Source organism: Thunnus albacares, chromosome 4 (genome assembly GCF_914725855.1).
Source record: "Thunnus albacares chromosome 4, fThuAlb1.1, whole genome shotgun sequence".
Taxonomy (NCBI): Eukaryota; Metazoa; Chordata; class Actinopteri; order Scombriformes; family Scombridae; genus Thunnus; species Thunnus albacares.
The window spans coordinates 29,687,014-29,708,869 of record NC_058109.1 but is presented as its reverse complement, the minus strand read 5'-3'; the positions used below and the strand labels follow the sequence as shown (position 1 = coordinate 29,708,869).

General features: G+C 39.1%; 1 protein-coding gene across 1 annotated transcript in view; it reads right to left on the bottom strand.

Moving 5' to 3' along the window:
- Nucleotides 1–15,140, bottom strand: part of camkvb (CaM kinase-like vesicle-associated b) — a 42,043-nt gene extending 26,903 nt beyond the window's left edge. Inside the window, exon 1 of the mRNA XM_044347677.1 lies at nt 14,935–15,140. The gene's annotated coding sequence lies outside the window, so the exon portion shown is untranslated. The remainder of the gene's footprint in view (nt 1–14,934) is intronic.
- Between the last annotated feature and the right edge of the window lie 6,716 nt (nt 15,141–21,856).

Sequence of the window (21,856 nt, the reverse complement as noted above, 5' to 3'; positions counted from 1 at the left end):
GCCTAAAGTTCTGAGGTATTGAAGTAATAAAATGTCCAGGTTAATAAACTACACCTGGCATGCAGCAATATTAAATATCTTATTTTAAAATGTATAATTTGTTTAGTTCTTCTGTTTAAAAAAAAAGTTTGTTCTGGCACTTTAAGGCAGAAAGCTGATCAGTATGCATGTAGAGCAGACAGGATTTGTAATCAGTCTAAAGTACAGTACCTTGATCTGACAGCCACACTATCTGCTTGCTGGCACAACTGTGAGCGGCGGAGTAAAGAAAGCATCACATTTTCAAATAAGTGGTTCATCTCACGTGTGTGTGTGTGTGTGTGTGTGTGTGTGTGTGTGTGTGTGTATTTGTGAGACTGATCATCTTTGCTACTCAAACAACATTGTAGGTATGATTTGTATTTACTGCTTGATGAATAAAACACAAAGTTGACAAATTAGCTGTTCTACCTCAGCAGTCATCACAAAACAATACCCATGGGCCTGTGTGGCCATGTGCAAATGAGCCATCGGTAAATTGCTGCAAAGTCATTAGTTAGACAAGACACAACTTGACAGATAATCTGCAGAGAGAAGGCTGTATGCATAAATACTGTATTTCCTCAAACAAAAGACGGTAGTCAATTAAAAGTCAGGTCTCTGATAATGGCCGGGGGCGTCATTGACATGAACAAATAAAGGCCGGCCCCAGAAACAGACCGGGGAAAAAACAAGGGTAGATAAACTCCTGGTGCCTGTTATATAATGTGCATGCCAGTTAAGCATAAATAGTAGTTACCTGGATGTAACCTCAGTTCTATGAGTCCATGCGTAGCCCTCTAAACGACCATCAGAGAGAGAGGAGACACAATATAATTTAAATATGGTGATAACGATGCACATTTTAATAATAATGATGGCAGCGACACTATATGAGCATGGGTAACCAAGATAACCAGGGTAACTTGGCTAGCAAACATCCATAGGCATGACAGCCATATGCTACAGTTAAGTGGTGCACTGCCAAAACATTGCGGGTGGAACTTGTTCCACACGTCGTTGTAATGCAGTAACAAAAATTTAACAGATCAAATTGAAGCACATCAGAAAACAAGGAGGCTTCATACTAAAATATGAGCAAATATACATATCAGACAGAGGGAATTAGAAACAAAAGCCTCTCTCTAATATAAGCCTGCTTCCAATAAAGGAACCCTCTGCAGTTGAGGTAAATAAAGGTCCCAGCCACTATTTGAGGAAATACAGTATCCAGGATGTTTGCAGAGGTCTTTAAAACACTGTCATACCCTGATGATTTTAGATGTGCAGTGAGAACAGGTGGATTCACTGATTGTGTAAAAGTTGAGAATATTAACTCTCTTTGCGTTTGTGCTTTGGCTACAAAAAGACAGCTCCTACAGGTTCAGTAAACACACCAGTGCACTCATTAAAACTGTGATGTTGTAATGGAGCTTTAGCGAAAGTTCTCATATCGTCATGCCTTTCACATCTCTCACGCATACTCATTCATAATTTACTTTGCTGTCATTGCCCAGAGCTGTCAATTGAGATATCAGCTGTTCACATCAGCTGGCCACATCTATCCAATAGCGACACACCTCCATTGTTAGCTTTAATCATCATCATCTTGCTGCTGTCTTTTTAAATGTTTCTCTCTCTCCTCTGGTGAATTCATGCTGCTGTTATGCACGCTCCTCCACATCCCCATCAGTGCCTAGTCTTCGCAGATTCATCAGTTTCATCACTTCATCAGCCTCATCAGTCTCAGCAGAGTCATCAGCCACCACCACCACCAGTGTCTGGACACAGGGAATTTATCTTGCTGTTGCTCAGGACCGATGCCCCTCGATTACAAAATCTCCCTGTAGAGTCTAAGCACCAAAGACTGTCTTGAAAAGACTTAATTATCACTATATCATCTGTTATAATTAAGCAATATCACACAGGAAGGAGTGCAGTTGTATTGAATATAAGTGTGATTCAGTTGTAGGTACAAGGCCACAGGCCAAGTGCTGAAGATAATCACAGTTGACATCGTAGTATCTGTATGTTTATATAAAGCGTCACTCCTATGCCCACTCACTGCCATGATCCCCCTCACCCCGAGTCCCATATCAGACAGTTTCTGTATGGCAGCAGCTCTCAGGCTGTAGTTGGTGTAAGACGTGTGTGGCCCTGCCTCTTTGCACATCCTGGGTAACATCTGTGGCAGCCGGTTTACTCCCAGGGGAATGGCGGTATACCAGAAGCTATCGGTCAGAGCTGTTACCCTCCTGGGCTGCAGATAGAGGGTTTTTGCATCAAGTGGAATTTTTCTCAGGAATTTTTCGAGAGATACTACCAAACATAGCACCCCTCCGATTTTCTCTGTCTCTCTCCAGTGGGTCTTTATGATTTTTTGTTTCTTAGTTGAATGTCATGGCGAAATACTTTGCACCATTCTCGTCACGTTTTAGGATGAATGAGTCAGGTTTGAGATCCCAATTCCCCTCTTTGCCCCTGTGTCCAAAGTGCAATTGAATATAGTACCAGAGCTTGTTCAGTGAACCTTTTGGATTGGCTGGACTTAGTGTTGCAGAATATTTTAAGATTCGCTGGTCTTCAGGTGTTGTTTTGTCTTTCCCTGTCCTTCTAATCTCTTTTACAACACCTTTGAAAATATTAGCTGATATGAATTCTGGGTCCTGCAGTAAATTCCATGAACAGCTAACCAGAGGCTCGTTGCTATAACAATTTAAACCAGCCCAAAGCCCAAGATATCTGCTGATGCTGTAGAGCTCCCCTCTAGTTGTCCGGATGGATCCATAAAACTAACTCACGACTGTATTCAGCTCGGTCTTCTTAAGAGACTGAATGTCAATGTTTATATTTTTGAGACTTAGCCAAGTCTGAAAGCAGTTCAAAGTCCATGTTGTTTGCCTTATGTTAGTTTCATTTTTGCTCTTCTCTAACTTGTCTAGGTTGGCTAATGTCATATGAACACACCTGGAGGTTTGCACTGAAGTATCCAGGCTTCTCTCCTTCTCTTCATCCTTTTCTGACAACCATTCATAAATTAACTCAAATGTTATTTGTGGAAATATGTTCATCTTTGTGATGCAAACTTTGTTACAATCCAAGCTAGATAACAACTGTTAATGTAATTAACGATTGTTAGAACACCTGTAAGAAGTCCCAGTGCTGTTGTGCTCTGTATCAGCACTCATTGAATGCCTCTTGTCCAATCAAATTACTTGGTCAGAACTGACTGTTGTATAATAAACAACTATTTTTACTTCATTCACTTGTCTCTCTTGATTGAAACACCTATAAATGATGGTGTTTGTAGATTGTAAATTGCAATGTTTTACTACACATCACATTTTTTGTCAGGAACAATATTAGAGGTTACTGCGTTCTGGTTTCCCTCTCTCATTTTACACAAAACCTACAGTATTATAATTCATAATGTAAGTCAGTTTTGTACTATTCTCTACAGCCTCACAGTATTTACAAGCTATTCTCTCTAGGGAAGAAAACCCAGCGGGATGAAGGATGTGTAATCTTTCTTGACAGAATGTTCATGAAATTTAGGATGGTGTCACTGCTGTGTGCTTTTTGATACTTAGCAAGAGAAGCCGGCTTGCACTGAATTCCTGGCTGCTTTACAAATTGCAGCAGAGCAGAGCAGCTGTATTTCTAGCTGTGTGCAGGTAAACAGATGTAGGAGACAATGCTGAATGACTTTTATCGAATTCAAGTAATACTGGCAGACTGAATAGCGCCGCAGAGGCGTAAAGTTTGAACTTAGTGTAAATGAAAGATAACAGCCCTGTCTCCATGGTTACACAGTGGTCACACGGGTGAGACAGAAGAACAGAACCGCCTCTATCTGCAAGAGATGATATATTCTTGGTATCGAGAGGAACTTTGCATGCTGGGGGGACACACTCTCGTTCTTCAGACTGGGGTGAGTGCATGTGTTGCGGTCCACTGTAAGGACAGACCCAGTAAGGGGCGGTGAGCTGTCCTGCATATGGCCTGGATAGTCCCGGTGGAATCACAGCACCACATGCCCACTAGTCCAGCCCACCTGCTCCTCAGCAGAGCCAAGCAAACCCTATCCCCATGCTGGCTACATTTCCTGTTGAACACACACACAAACGCCAAGCTGCCCAAAAAACGTCATCAAGTTTGCATTTCAGCCAATTGCTTAAATTGTTGTAGGCATTCATGCATGTTTCACACCCACAGTGTGATCACATTTGTCCTTCTCAAAGGGAAACAGACCATGGTCCAACCTTTACCAGTCCTGTGCTGCACTCCAACTCAGCTCCACTTCCTGTATGAGAATGTTTTAGAGTAAATTCACATTGTTATACTTTTGTTTTACTTTTAGGTGAATCGTTATCATGTTAAAAAGGTTGATTAGGAAAGGCATTATTATCATTACACTGTATCCACAAGAAGTTACTTTTAGGATGTGAATTTAGGGGAATTGCCTAAAACCTTGACAGTCTGTATAAAAAGAGAGAGAACTAATTACGCATTTGTCTGTTTACCAACTACTTTACATCCAACAAAGCTCAGCAAAAGTTTAGGCAGGATGTATAAATCATGCACACAACTAGCAGATTATCATCTGATCCCAGCAAACACAATGGTGTTCATCACATCAAACACAACTGTCAACACCTCATTTATTTCTGCAGTTTTTCCTTCCATAAACAAAAAAGTCTGTTATGCTGCACATGTAGAATTATATGCTACTGTATGTATATCTATATGAACGTACAGTGCTTGTTTTGCCTTACAAGCAATGGCCATTTTCATATGGATTGCATACAATGCTGTAGGTTTTATACATTTTATATATGGTATGTAGGACATATAAAATGTATAGAAAACAGAAGTTTACATAGTGTTGTATGAATTCTGTATGTAGGTACTCAAACACTGATTGAGAAAACAGTCTCACTACAAGTTCCATTTAGTGGCTGTTCTGGAGTTTTCAATCATATTACATGATCTTCTACAAATGGAACTTGTCCCAATGTCAATGAAGTTTAGATGTTCAAATTTCAATTTTTTTCCTAACCAATTCAATGAGAACTAGGCAAACCCCATCTACCGATGATGATCACGTGGTATGACCAAAAGCTGCAGAACAGCTACTTCTACTTCTTCTAATGCAACTAAATTGCATTACTGTGACTGTTGTTTCCAAAGTCAAGAATGACCTTAAACCTAAAAACCCATTCATCAGTCTATTTAAGCACATATGTTGTATACTTCTTGTTCTTCTATTTCAAACAAACCTGCAAGTATGATGTATTTATGTCAGCATCTATTAAAATCATGTCTCACATGCCGTATGTGACATGTTCTGTTCTAGTTTTATCCTCATGACGACATTGTTCCTGGCAGAAATAGCACGCAACTGTGCCGGCACAATAAAGCCAATTTAAACTGCTTGACTCATTTAAAACTGTTCTACATGGCTGCAATTGAGTGTCCACAGCACAAATGTGTGCTGGGAAAATTGAAGCCGTAACACTGAAAGCCCATGGGGTTGGTCCTCTGATGCATGCTTGGCCTTTCTCGTATAACTTGATGTGGCTGGAAGTGCAGGCTCACTGCACTACAAAAACCTACTATCCACCACAAAGCTGGACTCATGCTTCTTTTCCTCCCACGTGAATGAAAAAAGCCTATCTCTGAGGCCTTTCTCCAGTCAATAGTAGCAGTCTGTACCTAAATATACTTTGCTCTGTTTTCTTGCTTTGTCTAGGCAGTGATACAGTTAATCTGCTCTCGGTGTGCTCCTTGAGGAGAGAGCAAGAGAGAGAGAGGCTCACGTAACATGCTGAGAGAACAAGCAGGGAGGAGTGGCGAGGAGCCAGGTGACTCAGAAGATGTGACAGGGGGTCAGTGCGGTGGGAGGTGGTGAGATGAATGACTGAGGTGTGAATCCTTGTCGCTAATGGAGGCATCCACCTCCACCAAGCTCTTTCGTGAAGCCTGTGATTAGCTCATCTCCAGCCTTGTGTTCAGCTACATGCCCTCAGCCTATGAGCCTGGTATTTAAATATTTCTTTGTGAATTTGTGCTTAGCATAAAATCTCAATTTATTCCAACACATCCAGATCTGGTTGTCAAGCAAAAGCTGCTGCATTTGTTTATGTAACTTCAAAATGTGATGAAGTGTTCATAACATCATAAAGGCTGCTCAAAGTAATACCTACTAAGGTGAAATGATTAATTTCTGTTTTTAATAGACTGCCTTGACGCAAGACAGCTTGACCGTTTTGCTTTATGTAAAATATGAAATGCTTCTTCTTCACACTTCACTGGCTAATCTGACCATTCTCTGTGCCTGTTGTTAGTTGCCTTGGTTACAAAGTCCTTCAGTGTGGCATCATAGTACAGTACCGTTCCTGCTCAATGCAGAGAAACGCATCATTTGCTTTGGAGGAGGGTGTATGTTGTATGCTGCATATTGCTAAATTTAGAAGAGCCATAATGATTTTTTTTCTCGTTCATCTTTTGGAGGTCCTTGAGGTTTGTTTATGTCTTTAGCTAGAAGAGATAAAACATTTATGTACCAAATGGACCGGTGCTCACACAAGAGGAGCAGGAACAGTTGTTTTGAATGATTTTTATTAGTTAGAGCACTGATCTGCTCATTCATGTCTACCACCTGTTCCCTCAGCCCAGTTTCCCTCCTCCTTTCATCTGCTGACAAAGATCGTGCAAAGTGGATCTCATTCAATGTGAAACTGTTGCATCTCATTAAAGCAAACTTTAGTCTAATTAGTGAAGCATATTCAGATGTGGCACAAACTTGCTGGTTGTTAGAATAAGTATCTTCTTGAAATATCTATCCTCTGTCTCAATGCTATGGTGGCCCTAAGAGTTCAATGTACTGCAATAAATAGACAAAAGCTAAAAAGAAGCTGGATTTCAAGCATGATGGCAAGCTCAGTTTGACTGTGTCTATAAATGTGCAACATTTAGAATAAAAAATGCTGCAAAGTGAGAAAACCACAACCAAATACAGAAATGCTACATTTCACAGAACCCAACAGAAATTAGTTACAAAAACAAGTTTCTGGGGTATTAACTAGTGATGAACATGCCCACCATATTTAGTGTCCCCTGGAAACCTCTGTTGTTTTGTAACTCATTTCTGTTCTGTGCCAAATTCAGCATTTCTGTATTTTGTTGTTTTCTCACTTTGTAGCATTTTCTAAATGGTGTGCATGTGTTGTCAAGTTGTTGAAGATGTTTTCTTCATTTGCTTGTGTTTTGTCAATTTACATTTTGCATTTGTGTTTTCTTGCTGTGCGTTAAGCTTTCATGTCCACCGCACAATACATACAGCACAAGGAAACACATAATGAGAATGTGTACAGAGTTTCAGAGCAGTCTACTGTACTTCACACTTTTATCTCAGGTGTGGGACTGAGGGCTCTAACACACCTACCTCGTTTGGCAGTTCTTTACTGCGCTCGCATAATTGCAATGTGAAACCAAAACTAACCAGATCAAATGTATACAATCTAACAAAAACATGAACCTTGGTTCGGACTTTCAGGTGTGAAAAGGCGATAAAAGGTCACATATTGACAACCTTCATCCCAAAACGCTCTAAATACATAATCTGAGGGAAATATCTGAAAGCCATAAATGTGTTGTTCCAGTTTCATTATTAAGATAAAGGGCAGATGCATATAAATGCTCTTTGTTTCATCACTTTAAATGATAATTAAACATTTAAATTATTTATTTTGATTTGCAAATCACTAATTTTTAAAATACAACATGCTGTAAGTGATGAGTCCTGCAGGGCATGACTTGTTCTGTCTATTGATTCAGACCTCCTTTAACATTTCTGATTTAATTGCATACTGTATACTGCATACCTCCTCTTCTTTTCTGCCAGCAGCCAACACTGCACTGTTTCAAAATTTAAAACACACAAACTGAGCTTGTTATCATGCTTAAAATCCAGCTCAAAGACAGCAAATGCACAGATCATAAAACATGTTCATACTCCATAAGTCTAAAAATGGTGCAGTAGTCTAGCACTCTAGGCCGACACTAGAACATCATTTAGTCCTGAATCAAGGGTCAACTCAAAGCACATTTCTACCCACGTCACCGCAGTGACAAACTACCAGAGCATGAGGGACCACCATCGATTGTGTTCATGTAACTGCCGGTTGTCTTCAGGCTCTGTCATGCAACTTTAATGAAAATAGATTTCCCCTGTCCTTCACCTGTGCAACATGCAGTACAGACAGTACAACATGTAGAGGAGACAATATGAAAAGGGACAGAGAATCTAATAAGAGGACGGATGCATGAAACATCAGAACCTGGAAGCTTTCATTTCTATTTTTATGGAAATGTGTAACTGTTCCTCTCAGAAAATTGTCTATTTTTCTGTTACAACAACAGTATAGTTTTTTGCACTGACTTTGGTTAGTAACTGAAATATATGTTGTTAGTGAGTCACTGGAAATTTCAACACATTTCATCAGTGTTTCGCTGCATATAACGGCCATTCTACGGGCTTAAGTTGATGCATAAAATGTCACCTGAGGAATTACCTTGCACACTCATGTGCAATCATGGAAAATGCCATGTATTTCTTCAGGACGAAGTCAGCAAACACCACAAATCAATAATAATACCTTCCACTTATCATAGCCTTTATCGCCTCAACCTGTGTTATCTCTACCACTATTATGAATGAGAAAATGACAGAGCAGGCAGCTGGGGTGACATACTAAGTGGTGATGACAGCAATGCTCCACACAGGAGGTCCATTACTTCTAATGCACAGTGGAAAGGAGAGGATGTGCCAGATCAAGACCACTGTGACGTCATCACATGCCTTTGCTTAAGCAACACACTTGCACATGAAAATGTCTACAGTGGCAGCATGAATCAATGCTGAGGTGAAATATTAATCCATTTCCATTTAAAATTCCCCTTCAAATTTTCTATTTGTGGATGCTAGGCAGGGTGGCTCTTTGAAGCTGCATGGTGCCATAAGTAACCCTTTCACTAAAGATGAGGTTTGAGGGCAGAAAACACTCCTTCTGTTTGATTTCTACACATTTACAATGAGATGTGGTCTCAGTTCCATTTGATGAAATCAGCCTCACCTTTTTATATGACAGTAATTGTTTCCCATTTCATAAACAGTACAGGCAGTGACACACGTCATTAAAATATGGCAGCTGCTCTGTTCTTCCCCTGATACCACCCATAATAATTGATGACAGCGTCAGTGTCAGTAACATGTTCCCAGATGCCTGTAACAAGTGGAAGAGCAGTTGGTGAAGAAAACAGCACAGACGAGAATGACCCGTCCCATAGGTTTGCACTGACGTCACTTTTTCATATGATATGTTATCACCTCCCTTAACAATACTGAATGGCAAAACAAATTTTGTAGTGCTGCAACAAATGGATAGAGCTGTAATACCAAGACGGAAACAAACAAAATATCCTGAAAAAGTAAAAGCCACAGTCGACAGCTGTCTGTATGAGGCACCAAACAGTCACTGGACGGTGGATTTTGAAAAGTGGCCAGAAATTTAGTTTCCTGATACATATTGTTTGTGCACACAGTATATAGCTTGTAGCTCAACACAAGGTAAATAATATCTCTCTACTAAAGGAAGGAGTCACTGTCTGTATGTATGTCCTTCGTGTATCTCTTGAACTGTTCAACCAATCAACTCCACACTTGGTGGTTGCATGGCTGGGGACCTATGGTAGTGCAGTGTGCAATTTGGTGCAATTTGGATATGCAATATGTTTAATATTGATAAACTTTGAATAAACCAGCGATCAGCAAGCCGCTCCACTGTATGCAGGAGCAAGGCAAAGCTTCAGCGCTCTGCTGACTGATTCAATCATGTCAGAAAGAGACCAGAGGTGAGGTGTGACACGAGTCAGAGAAAAGTGCTCTAAAAAGAGAAAAGTATACAGCAAAAACAGAGCTTTTAATCAAGAATGGACACTGACCTCATTTCTAGACAGAAAGCGTAGCATTAGAGGCACCTTTAGCAGATCAGCAGCAGCAGTGTGTGTCACAGAAGGCGTTCTGGTACATTGTTGAGTGTAGGTCACCCGCATTTTGGAAGTGCTCAGAGCCCAATACACAATGACTGTAGTTACGTGTGTAAAACAGAGTAAATACTTCCACAGGTAGTTAAAAACCAGTTTGTCTAATGTGTTCAGAGACTGTGGCAATTGTGAAGTGACACTACAGACAAATCACAAATCTTTGGAGCAAACATACCTACTCAAATCTAAACTGAAGGCACAGAAAATAGGAGTTAAACACGCAAAAAATCATCAGGACTGTGTGGGTGTGGTTTGGTTTCATCGAATTTGATTGACAGTGGTCTGGCAACATGAGTAAACAACTCCACAGCTGTTAACAGATTCTAATTCAAATGTTGCTAACAGAGCCCTGGTCAGTTCAAACCAGTGAGAAAAGCACAAGCAAAAACAAAAAATACAAATCTTTCGTCACTCATAGTAACAAGCTGATTGAGGTTGTAGAGGGTCTTTTAAGAGAATGTCCACCAGGCTAGAAAGCAATGTTTCGCTGCCTACTGTGGTTGTCTGTCAGCATCATTGATGAGTGTGGTTGGGTCTAGTGATGTCAGAGTGTACTGACACACCCTGGTGTACATTTCTGCATCACTGCAAGGTTAGCAACAACAAAGTAGCTTGATTTCATTACAAATTTGAGTTGAAGTGTTGGACTTGTTGACATTACACAGCCACAAATAAAGTATGACTTCACATTGCTCTCTGAATACCAATATGAGTGGGAGTGACTCTGGTGACTTATGCAATTTGATGACATCACATGTATTCTCTCAATTGGCGGATCACCTGCGCCTTGGTCCTGCCTCCTTCTAAGCACCCACCAATGGGAAAAATCTAATCAAAAATTCAGTTTATGAATCTATTTTTTAAAAAGCTGCATGAGGGTAAGTCAGATTGCAAAAAAAGTGTACCCATAACAATAAGAAGAATACTATAACAGATAGAGGATAATATGAACAACGGTTTGTGTAAAGGCAGTAGTGAAATTTACTGGCACATAATGATTTATAAGTGAGCATAGATCAAGTTACTATGTGTATGAATTAGCTCTTAAAACAAGGATGCTGACAATCGACTACTCCTGTGTGCACATACACTGTACATTTCTGTCCTCATTTTTAATGCATCCTTCATAAATCTGTCACAAATGTGAGCATCTTCTCTTTCATGCTGAGATTAGCAGCTTAATGTCAGATGCTGCATGGCACGACTGCTTAGCGACTGCTACAGGTATCACTGCAGGATTTATTCACTGTAGTAGCCCCCTCATTTTACTCTCACTCGCTTCTCACAGCAGGATATTGATCCACTGTAAATGGAGTGAGCACAAGCACTGCTACAAAAAATAACCTATGTGTTGCTGCAGTTACTCTCTGACTTCATGGTGTCATTTATCTTTGCTTGGCTGCTTGAGTCATGTGAGGACAGTGTTGGACTGGGTTTGATGGGTGGACAGCAGTGGCAGTAAAACTGGAGAAGCGATAAAATGAAGCCCATTAACTCAAATATTCAACACTTAATCAGAAATAATGGTGGAATCATTTAACATATGTAGAGCTGAACGTCTCCATGATTTATTTTCTTAGTTTACGGGATATGGTTTGCTCTGCAAAAAGTGATATTTAAAGCACCATATTTGCATGACATCACATTCATGAAAGCGAACACATCTGCAGGCTGTTTGGAAATGTTTTCTCATGAGCAAACATGTATCATGTAATTTAATTTCCTCTGTGGACATTTTTAAAATGCTGCGATACGTTTGGCCACTCAGTGGGTAAGGCAATAATGGGAAAATGTACAGTTTACTTGGCAAAAATCTGTATTTGTAAGGTATACCTCACATGTGGGTTATGTAAAGTCAATACAACATTCAGCCTCTGCAGTGGTTGAGTATCCACACGCTTTTGATTCTACTCTTCAAAGAGAGAGTCTACATTCACAGTCCACATATTACAGTTCTCATAAAAAGAGCCAGTCCTATCTTATTACTTCAGATCTAACCCTTCCATACTTATGAGATGCTATCTCTGACTTAAGTCATTAAACTCCCTTGTCTTGTATAATACAAGTCCCTCACTCATACTCAAACACCCACTACTCTTATTTTCTCACAACACTGGCGACAATATAATGAAATCCCACATTGGGAGCATCTCTGACACTACAATAATGTCAGCAGCACAGTGACAATTCCTGTGCTTTAGTGTCAAAGTGTGTACTCTTCACTCTCCATGGAGAAAATGAATCTCAGCCATGTAGACACATAAAAAGTTGGGCAAACATACTGTATGGCAAGATGAACTAACAAGGATCAGCATCAGTGCATCAACAGTCTCCACTTGTAAGAACAGAGCAGTGTTTTTTGATAAATGAAAAGAACCGCATCTCAGTATTGGGTAATCTTGCTGGCCCTCTGCATGATGTCTTTGCTGCAGTACATACCAATTTATGCCTCAATATTGCTGCTCAGTGTATGATTTGATCTACACACAGTGCAGGTTTTCAGCACAGTGCTCTCCCTGACTAAGAGTGCACATGGTGACATTAGTTTATTGAGTGGCTCTTGCACAGGAGTATGAGTTGTTGAACACTCTCCATGGTTTCCATAAAATTTAAATTTAAAATCAGCACAAACAAAGCCACATGCAAGGAAGAGAAAAAATGTAAGCATAATATCTTACAGACAAAGGAAACTTGCAGGAGGTGGACCACCTGTGAGCTCAATATGCACTGCATACAGAGGAGCAAAGTATTACTAAAGGCAGAAAGTAATGTTAACATCGCATTTTGGATTACATTGTTGCAGTGGGAGATAAAAAAAATGAATAAAATGGAATCAGATGAATGAACAGACTTCCAGAAATTCATACCACAGCTATTTATACTGTACTCTGCCGCCTGCCGAGTTATTTATTTCCATTCATTTATTCATATTCATTTATCACTGTTACCCTAATTATTTCACCAGTATTAACAAATTTGTACATCTGCCGTCACATTTTCAAAGCAATCCTCACATTTCCACATTTCTCTATCATGCCAGCAGCTTGCTCAGAATCAAGAGCGGATGCATCACAAAGTTTGAGAGGCTCTCCCCGGAGATCTAATTGTGTACAAATTGCGAGGCTATGTGGTAATCTGCTGCGCTTTCCTGTAGCTGCTGCTGCCACAAGCCACCTGGGGTCCACTGCAAGACCGGACCTCTTCTGGGACTGAACAAATCATTACATACAGCTCACTGGTGACCCAGTGTGCATCCCTCATCTTAAAGGGCCTTAAGGATGTGACATATGGATAAATGGTATCAACCTATAGTGGAAATGCTCCCACAGCGGATTTTCTTTTCCTGTGTAAATCCGAGTGTGTTGATCAGCAGGGCTGTGTGCTGTCAGTGGCAAAGAACTGACTTAAAACCTAAATAGCAGATTAATAATAATGAATGTCAAGGGCTAGATTGAGACCTGATTATTCTCAGTTTTACTGAAAGCCTTGAACTAAATGTCAGTGTCTGCTCTCTAATGTTCTTCTGAGGCAAGGAACATGCCAGAGTTGAGAGAGATTAGTGTCTCGCAGGCTGCTACAGTAAAAAAAAGCCTAATCTTTTCACTGCATGCTGATGGTAGCAGGAGTTATTCTTTATGAACTTGCACCTTTGCAGAATGCAAAACACTAGATTACTGCTCTTTTCCAAAAAGTTAATTAATTTTAATGTCTGCGTACAAAGGTCATCAGTGCATGTGTTTTGAATAACAAGAAAATTCTCTTTTGCATGTGGTATTTGATGACCATTGACCTAACAAAAATCTAATTATATATTTGAAGCAGAATAAAAAGGGTTTTCAATTTCAATAAAAGTCTTGATTAGGTTTATTCGATTCATTTGTAAAGGGCATGTATCACCGTCCACTGTTTAGCAATGACAATATGCCTCAAGTTGCTCTGTTCTAAGCCATCTTTAACCTCTGCCACTTCTCAAAGGAGATGAAAAACCCGCGCTGACACTGTCAGAGGACATTACTGACCTTTGACATGGTGCAGTCTGTCTAGTTTTTCATATGAAAAGTTTGTGTGGTGGGGCAGCTTGACATAAGTCACTTAAAATGATCATTATATGTTTGACTGTTGCTCAGTGTTTTGGCATCAGCATCCCCACAGAGTTGCAGCATCAGCACTTAGGTGGATGCGGAGAAGCGGAGCCTGTGGAGCCAGTGGAGACTATTGTGCTGTTATAAATATATAATATATATAATACTCCTGTATTATAAGAACTGAAAGACTCTCACTGCCTAAGAAATGAGGATTCAGGATGATGAGGAGGTCTCATATTTTCTATTCATTCTTAATTTAAACACACACTAATGCGTCAACTGTAAACTTTGTCAAGTAGCAATTAAAATATACATCTCACTGCCTTTGTGTTTGGTGTCAATTTTAAGAAGCGTTTTTGTGGATGTGTTTAGATTAGTTTTTGGGTGTTTTGGGTGCCATCAGATTCAAATCTATTATACAACTTCAACCGATTTGTCCTTACCAAATGGTGTAAAAACCCTTTTAAATATTTGTTTAATGCATCAGGTCTGATTGTGTCTAATTGACGTCGGAGCGCTATTTCATAGCTTCATTGTTCTTTGTTCTGCAAAATATTATGTAAGAAACTTAAATGGCTAGGGTTAGTGATCTAAATAGACTTCGATCCATCGCTAAAGAAGAAAACATATTTGAAGTGATCGCGATTTGTGTTTTTCTTGCGCATTCTGCTGAGTTCATTGATTCCGAAATCTGAACGGCAATTCAGAAAACATCTCAACTTACCTTGACACCAAATTCCGCCTCTAAACGTAGGATCCAGAGACCGTCAAAGTCGAGTTTGTCCTCAGAGTGCCCCCCAACTCCTGTTACACTAAACGTTCCTGTGAAGTTTATAGAAATAAAAGTACTTCTACATCAAATTCTTGCGCTCCTGCAGCCTGTAGTAGTGTACCATCTGTTGTGCCTGAGCGCGTCGAGCTCTGACGGTGAGCAGGAGAAGGAGGGAGAGAAGAGGGGGGAGTTTAGTGTCCAGAGCGCACAGCGGATAGGACAGCGCACACAGGAGGAGCAGGGTCAGAGACAAGTCTGAGATAGTTCATCTCCAAACCTACTGATCACACTGTATTTCATAGTTCACAGAATCAGCATGAGACGTGCAGCATGAGGGGAATTAACTGATGATCGAGCGTGTGGTGAAGGATGCGCCTGCACTCACTGTCACTCATCCACCACACAGTAAACATAATCTAATAGCCTTTTAGACACGTGCATTTATCAGAGTATTTATTGTCTGACATTAACAAATATTAGAAAATAGGAAATAAAAACTATAAATGTGAACATATGAACATATGAATCTAATCAAAAAAAGTTTTTAAAAAACCAAACAGATTATCTATTTTAAAAAGCATAAAAGACAATTGTATGCCATGGTTAAAATGCAAATATTACTGAATTCTATAGTAAAACATAAAGAGACATTAAAACATTCAACTTCTATAGTGAATACTAGAGGCAGCCTTTTTTTCTTTAAGGTAGGTGATCTGATCTCTTCTAAAATGAAAGAGTACGCATATTCCACTTCATGGCATTTATTTCTATCTTCATATTTATCAGTAGGCTACATCATTAGCCTGCCTGCTATCATGCAGACTCATTCCACTGTAGCTGTTGTCTAATCTGACCAACGGCTGGCCTGCTGGTTTAACAGAATGGTTCATAACTGAATGTTCAGTCCCTGAAAAAGGAAATATATGTCCAATAATGGTCATAAATTACAAATGTTATACATCATGCTGTTGTCCTTGGATAATACTCTGAACTATAACCTACATATAGATTCATGTTGATCTGCAAATGACTATTACTGTAGATTAATGTCAAAATGTAAATGTTGTAAAATTAATACGTTAGGTCATTGTGACTTGCTTAAATGATCAGTTCAACCAAAAATTAGCTTTCTAACTTAAACATTTCTTCCAAGTTTGTTTTAAAACAACACTCACATGCCTGCATGTACATTGAAACACTTTTAGTTGCTGTAATTATTCCTCATGTCCAATCTGAACATATACAGATCTATTCCCAATGTGATTCTAATGTAAGTGACAAGAGACACAATCCACAGTCCTCACTGTGTGCAAAAGTGCTTTCCAAAGTTCAGCTGAGCTTCCACGTCTTTGCAATATTTTTAGTGAGAAATTTCCTCTTGGTGTTTTCATAGACAGCATTTCTTTGATGAGCTAGGAACTATGAGCATGTGACTGTTGTTGTCAGACTGACTTGAAAATATGTGAACCAATCCTTTGGTTCACACTTATTTCATTTTAATCCGAGCAGTAACTAGTCATGCAGGTAGTTTCTAGGTTTTCAGTTTTCATTCTCTGAGATTACTGCCTCCACCTCAAATACCAGCATTAATACAACCCAATCTCACTGCAGTTTATGAAATAGTCACGAAATTTAATCTATAAACTATAACCACTACATTACTCAACATTTCATCACAAGATTTTATCTTTGTTTTTATTTCTTTATTTTAATTTCATCAGTCCGAATCAGTCCGTTGGGTGGACCAGAGGACCCACTGCAGGGAAGTATTTTCCTAACTGTCACCATGTTAAGGTTTCCTTTTAATGATACCTTTAACATTTCTCAACAAAAAACACAAAAGTGTCCTTGATAACTCAACAATATAGGTTACTGTTAAGGCCACCAGTTGAATTATTTCTCTTTCGATTCTAAGAAATAAAGTTTTTTTGACAGTTTTAGAGCGGCTGCATTACCCATGATCCTCAGCCAACATTACTATGGAGATGAAGACAGTCACTTTGCATTTCGCTACAAAACTTTTTTTAATGTTGGATGACGTGGCTCATGGAAGGGCATCGTGTTGTGGGCGGACTTGGCGCATTCAACTCCTGTTTTGGCTAAAAAATATCTGAAATAAACCAATATCTTTACTTTTTCTTAGCATAGATCATCTAGATGCAGTGTAATTACTAGTTTGGCTGTACTAGATATTTGATATTTTCAGTAGCTATATCTTTTTATGACCCTATTTACAACCCTACTTTGCAAACTGGAAGAACTACAACTGTGGTGCTGATTTGTATCAAACTGCATAGCACAGAAATTGTAGTTTTTAAAAAATATAACTGGTTTTCCCAGAATTGGAAGTTGTGAATACTGAATTGAGAGTACATTGAAGAGTTTAAGGGGATGGTAAATACATTTGTGTAATCAGATCATGAGCTCTCTATAACAGTTGGTCCAATGTCTGCAGCCCCTTTTGTTGCTGAATTATAAGCCTTCAAACATGCACCAAGGTCAAGGTTCAAAGGTCAGTAGTTGAAAGCCAGAGCCATGTAGAATCTTCATACTGACATATGTTACTCTCCAGGTCGAGACCTTTCCAATGATGTATTTGGTTTGGCTCTATGACATAGCATGTTTTTTTTTCTTTTTTAGTGGAAATAGTGACCAAAATGAGTCACCTTCAGAGATTACAATACTGCTGACCATTTAGGGCATTACTACAGACTTGGAGGAAGGCCTGAAGCGCTTGGGTTAGGGTTAGGGTCAGGATTTGGGTTGAAATCCTGAAAGGGCTGAAAAGACCAACGCGTTCTCATTCTCAGGTCGTCAAATATCGATGCATGCATAGGCTACTATTTACACAACCCTGGAGATTTTTTGTATCTTTATGAGTCTTGGTTTAGGGAGTTTATATCAGTATATCAGAATCTGTTTTATTAGCCAATGCAAGCATACAAAGAATGTGTCTTGACGTTTGTTCTCCAAAAATGCAACATAGAAGAATAAAAATAGACAACAGTAAGGTAATAATAATAATGATAATAATAATGATAATAATAATAATAATAATAATAATAATAATAATAATAATAATAATAATAATAATAATAATAATAATAATAATAATAATGAAATAAACAAAGTAATATTAAATTTAAATTGAAATTTTAAAATCTATTCACAGAATGGAATAGTAATAGTTTTGAAATGGGATATAAAACCTGAAATGAAATATTGACTGTACAGAGGAAATACGGACTTTGCTGTGGACAAAGAAATGAATTGTATGAAATATATGAAGGTGGCAAGAACAATAATTAAATGTGACATGTGCATAAATAATTAAATGATTTAACAGTGGATGTTGAATGCAATGAACAATATTAAGTCCAGTTTGATGAAATATATGAAAGTGACAAGTGCAGAGATTAAAGGAGGGATGTGAAATGTAAAGTCCAGTTTGATAACCCCGTCTTCATATGGCCATGGTACAAGATACACACACATACACACACAGACACACACACACACACACACAACGTTGGAGTGTTTTATTGGATGATGTGGTTCAATATTAATTGAGGAAGATTCTATGTTTTAAGGAAGATGATTTCATATTAAATATCTCCAGCCACATATTCATGGAAATATAAAATTTAATGAAATTTACAATCACAGGCTATAAAACGCCTCTTCTTAACAGAGACAGTGGTGTTTGGATTCAGGTTCCAGCAGACGGGCGGCAATTTAAAATGGAATGAAGCCCACTGACGGCAGACAACCCAAAACAGTAGTCAAATGCGCCAAGTCCACCCACAACACAATGCTCTTCCATGACTTCCATTATCAAAAGCTGACAAAAAAACCTTTATTTCTCAGAATCAAAGGAGAAATAATTCAAACTGATGGCCTTAACATGAACCTATCATATTTTTGAGTTATCAAGGACACTTCCATGTTTTTGTGTTGAGAAATGTTGAAGATATCATTAAAAGAAAACCTTAACATGGTGACAGTCAGGAAAATACTTCCTGGCAGTGGATCCTCCGGTCAACCCAATAGACTAATGCAGACTAATAAAATTAAAATAAAGAAATAAAAACAAGGACAAAATCTTGTGATTAAATGTCGAGTAATGTGGTGTTTAGAGTTAAAAAAAAAAAAAAAAGAACAATAACAAACGAGAACAATACAGCTACTGTGCTCCCAAGTTCTGACTGACAGAAAAAAAAGAAACATGAAGAAAGATATTCCAATTGAAATACATTAGTTTGAAAGTTGTAATGAGTGTCAAAAAAATTGGAAAATTTGTGTCCATGTACACGAATCTATAAATCAAATTTTGTGACTATTTCACATTTTGGTTAATAACATTTAAAAGATAAAACAGTAACATCTCTTTCTAGAAACAATGCCCCTTTTATCACTGTGAACAATTTTTAGTGAGGTAAGTGAAGATACGTTTTTCCTTTTGTAATTTGGTTGAAACATTCTTTAAACTACCAAATCAAGCATCTGCAGCAGGCATGCATCTGATTGTTGTTGGAAATGAAATCATGCTCTAACATTCTGCGACTTATCCAAACCCTCAAGGGCCCACATGTCCACACGCATTACAAAATGAAGCGTGAGAGGAAACATACACATAAAACTGGGAACTGAAAACACTGGATGTTCATGGATCTAGACATCGGATACTCCGAGAGCAGATGGTTTACCCTCAATGTGACAGACACTATTAAGAGAGATTAAATCAAAGGTCAAAAGAATCCTGAGAAACTGGAGTCACATAGCAAGGTTTTCTAATAACAGTTCTGATTGTACTAAATGGTTGCTAATTCTTTATTTTTCTTAAACTGTATCCTTGCCAAGCACAAAATAGCACAAAACTAAAAAGCTATCTCTCCTCTATCACCTCCTGCAAACAGAACTGGATCCCTCCTCCAAACATTGCTGCCTCCTCACCCACATGTGCTGAAATCTGCTGAGACAGGTGAAGATGGAGCCTCCCACCCAGGATGAGTATTTTTGGCAGGGCACTGACAGAACATTGACCTTTGTGTCACTGGGTGCCATCTGCAACCACTGAGAGAAGCCAATCTGCCATACTGGCCATTACAGCTTCTGCCAACTGGGATCATACTTCTTAAGCTGTTCACGACGCGCTCGCCAGGCCCGGTCACTCCTATGATGGAGTGGTAGAAGAGCATCACAGCTCAGCGGGGTCACTCATTTCCAAGGGTCAGTGAATTGTGTTCAGGATGTTTATAATCCACCTCAGTCATCACAGAGGACCAAGTTATGGGAAATGGTGCAGGTTGCTTCTTTTTCCCCTAAGGGACTCAAACGAATAGTTTGGATTTTTGGGAAATACCTTTAATTGCATTCTTGCTGAGAGTTAGATGCCACTCTCATGTCTACCTGTTAGCTACGGCTAGGAGACAGATAGCTTATCTTAGCATAAAGATTTAGCATAAAAACAGCTAGCCTGGTTCTGTAATTGTTTTTTCACTTTGGATTTTGTACAAATTAAACAAACAAGATTTAATGTGTTGATTAGTGAGCTTTAGAGGTGCTGGTAGGTGGATTTTCCTACAGTGACCTGTCTCTCTGTGTCCACAATGGAAAGTTAATCTTATGCATGCTTGATCTAGCTCCATATTTAACTGACAAATATAAATGTGCTATAAATCTTCTCATCTAACTCTTGGCAAGACAGTGAATTAGTGTGTTTCCGAAAATGTCTAAAAAAAAAAAAATCCTTTAACAACTGATGCTTAGTTAATTTGGTTATGATACTTGTCCAAAGTTGCTTCTAAATTCTCCTTTTTAAGGAGTGTGTGGTGTGTTTGCCTAAACGAGAATTCAGTCTAATTCAGAAAGAAAAAGGAGTGCATTTTTTAATGTCACAGAATAATTGCCCTTTCCTTTAGTAAAATTGATCCATTGTATTGTGACCAGTAGTAGTTTTTACAGTGATGAGTGAGCGTGCATCTCTCAATACTGCCTGTCCACTTTCTCACTCCTGCTGTGTGGCTACATGCTGGTCACACAAGCACAAGACAGACTCACATTGATGTCAAAAGATATACTTGAATATACTGGAGACCAGCCGAACTGTAACATGTGTGAAACAATGCAGAGAAACTCAGGGACAGTGGAGCGATGTCTGAAATGTTTAACACTCGCAGTCAGTCATGTCTCCTGTCATGACCATATCATATGTAATGAGGCTAAGCAGTAGTTATTGCAGAATGTAGACTCAGCTGTCATGTTTCAACACTGGGACAAAAGAGACAGCTGGGGATCTGTCACCAGGATGTTATGTTCTTTAGGGCAGAGCCACGGTTCTTCATGGTGCAAAAGTTTCAGATGGACAGTGGGGAACCTGTGATTTTACTGATCAGTTCTCTTCTCTGTAGCTGATTGTGAATGGAGGGCACATGTTCTGAGACACGGTTATACAGTAGAGGAGTTACTTATCAAGTTAAGACTTTGTGTCAGGGGTATCTGTAATGTATGTTTTATCCCCTCCGTCCAGCCACAGAGAGCAGCATTTAGCTCTTTGTCTTTATTCACTAAAGACTCTGATTGCTGCAGACATTCTGCTGCTACTGCTGTCCTCAACCATCTTTTCAGTGCTTTTTTTTATAGCGTGCCTAGTACTTTTGGTCACAGACAGACTGTGCTGTTTCACTGCAAACGCCTGATATCATAACAGCATCCATGGCCTTGTAGCATTACAGCGCTCAAGCTGGAGTTGCTATAGCAACGGGTGATCAGAGGGGTTATTTTTCTGTGTTTGTGAACATATTGAGGAGATGATGGGGAAAAGATGATTTTATAATCAGTCACCGACCAGATTGCATTTTGTACCCGCAGTACC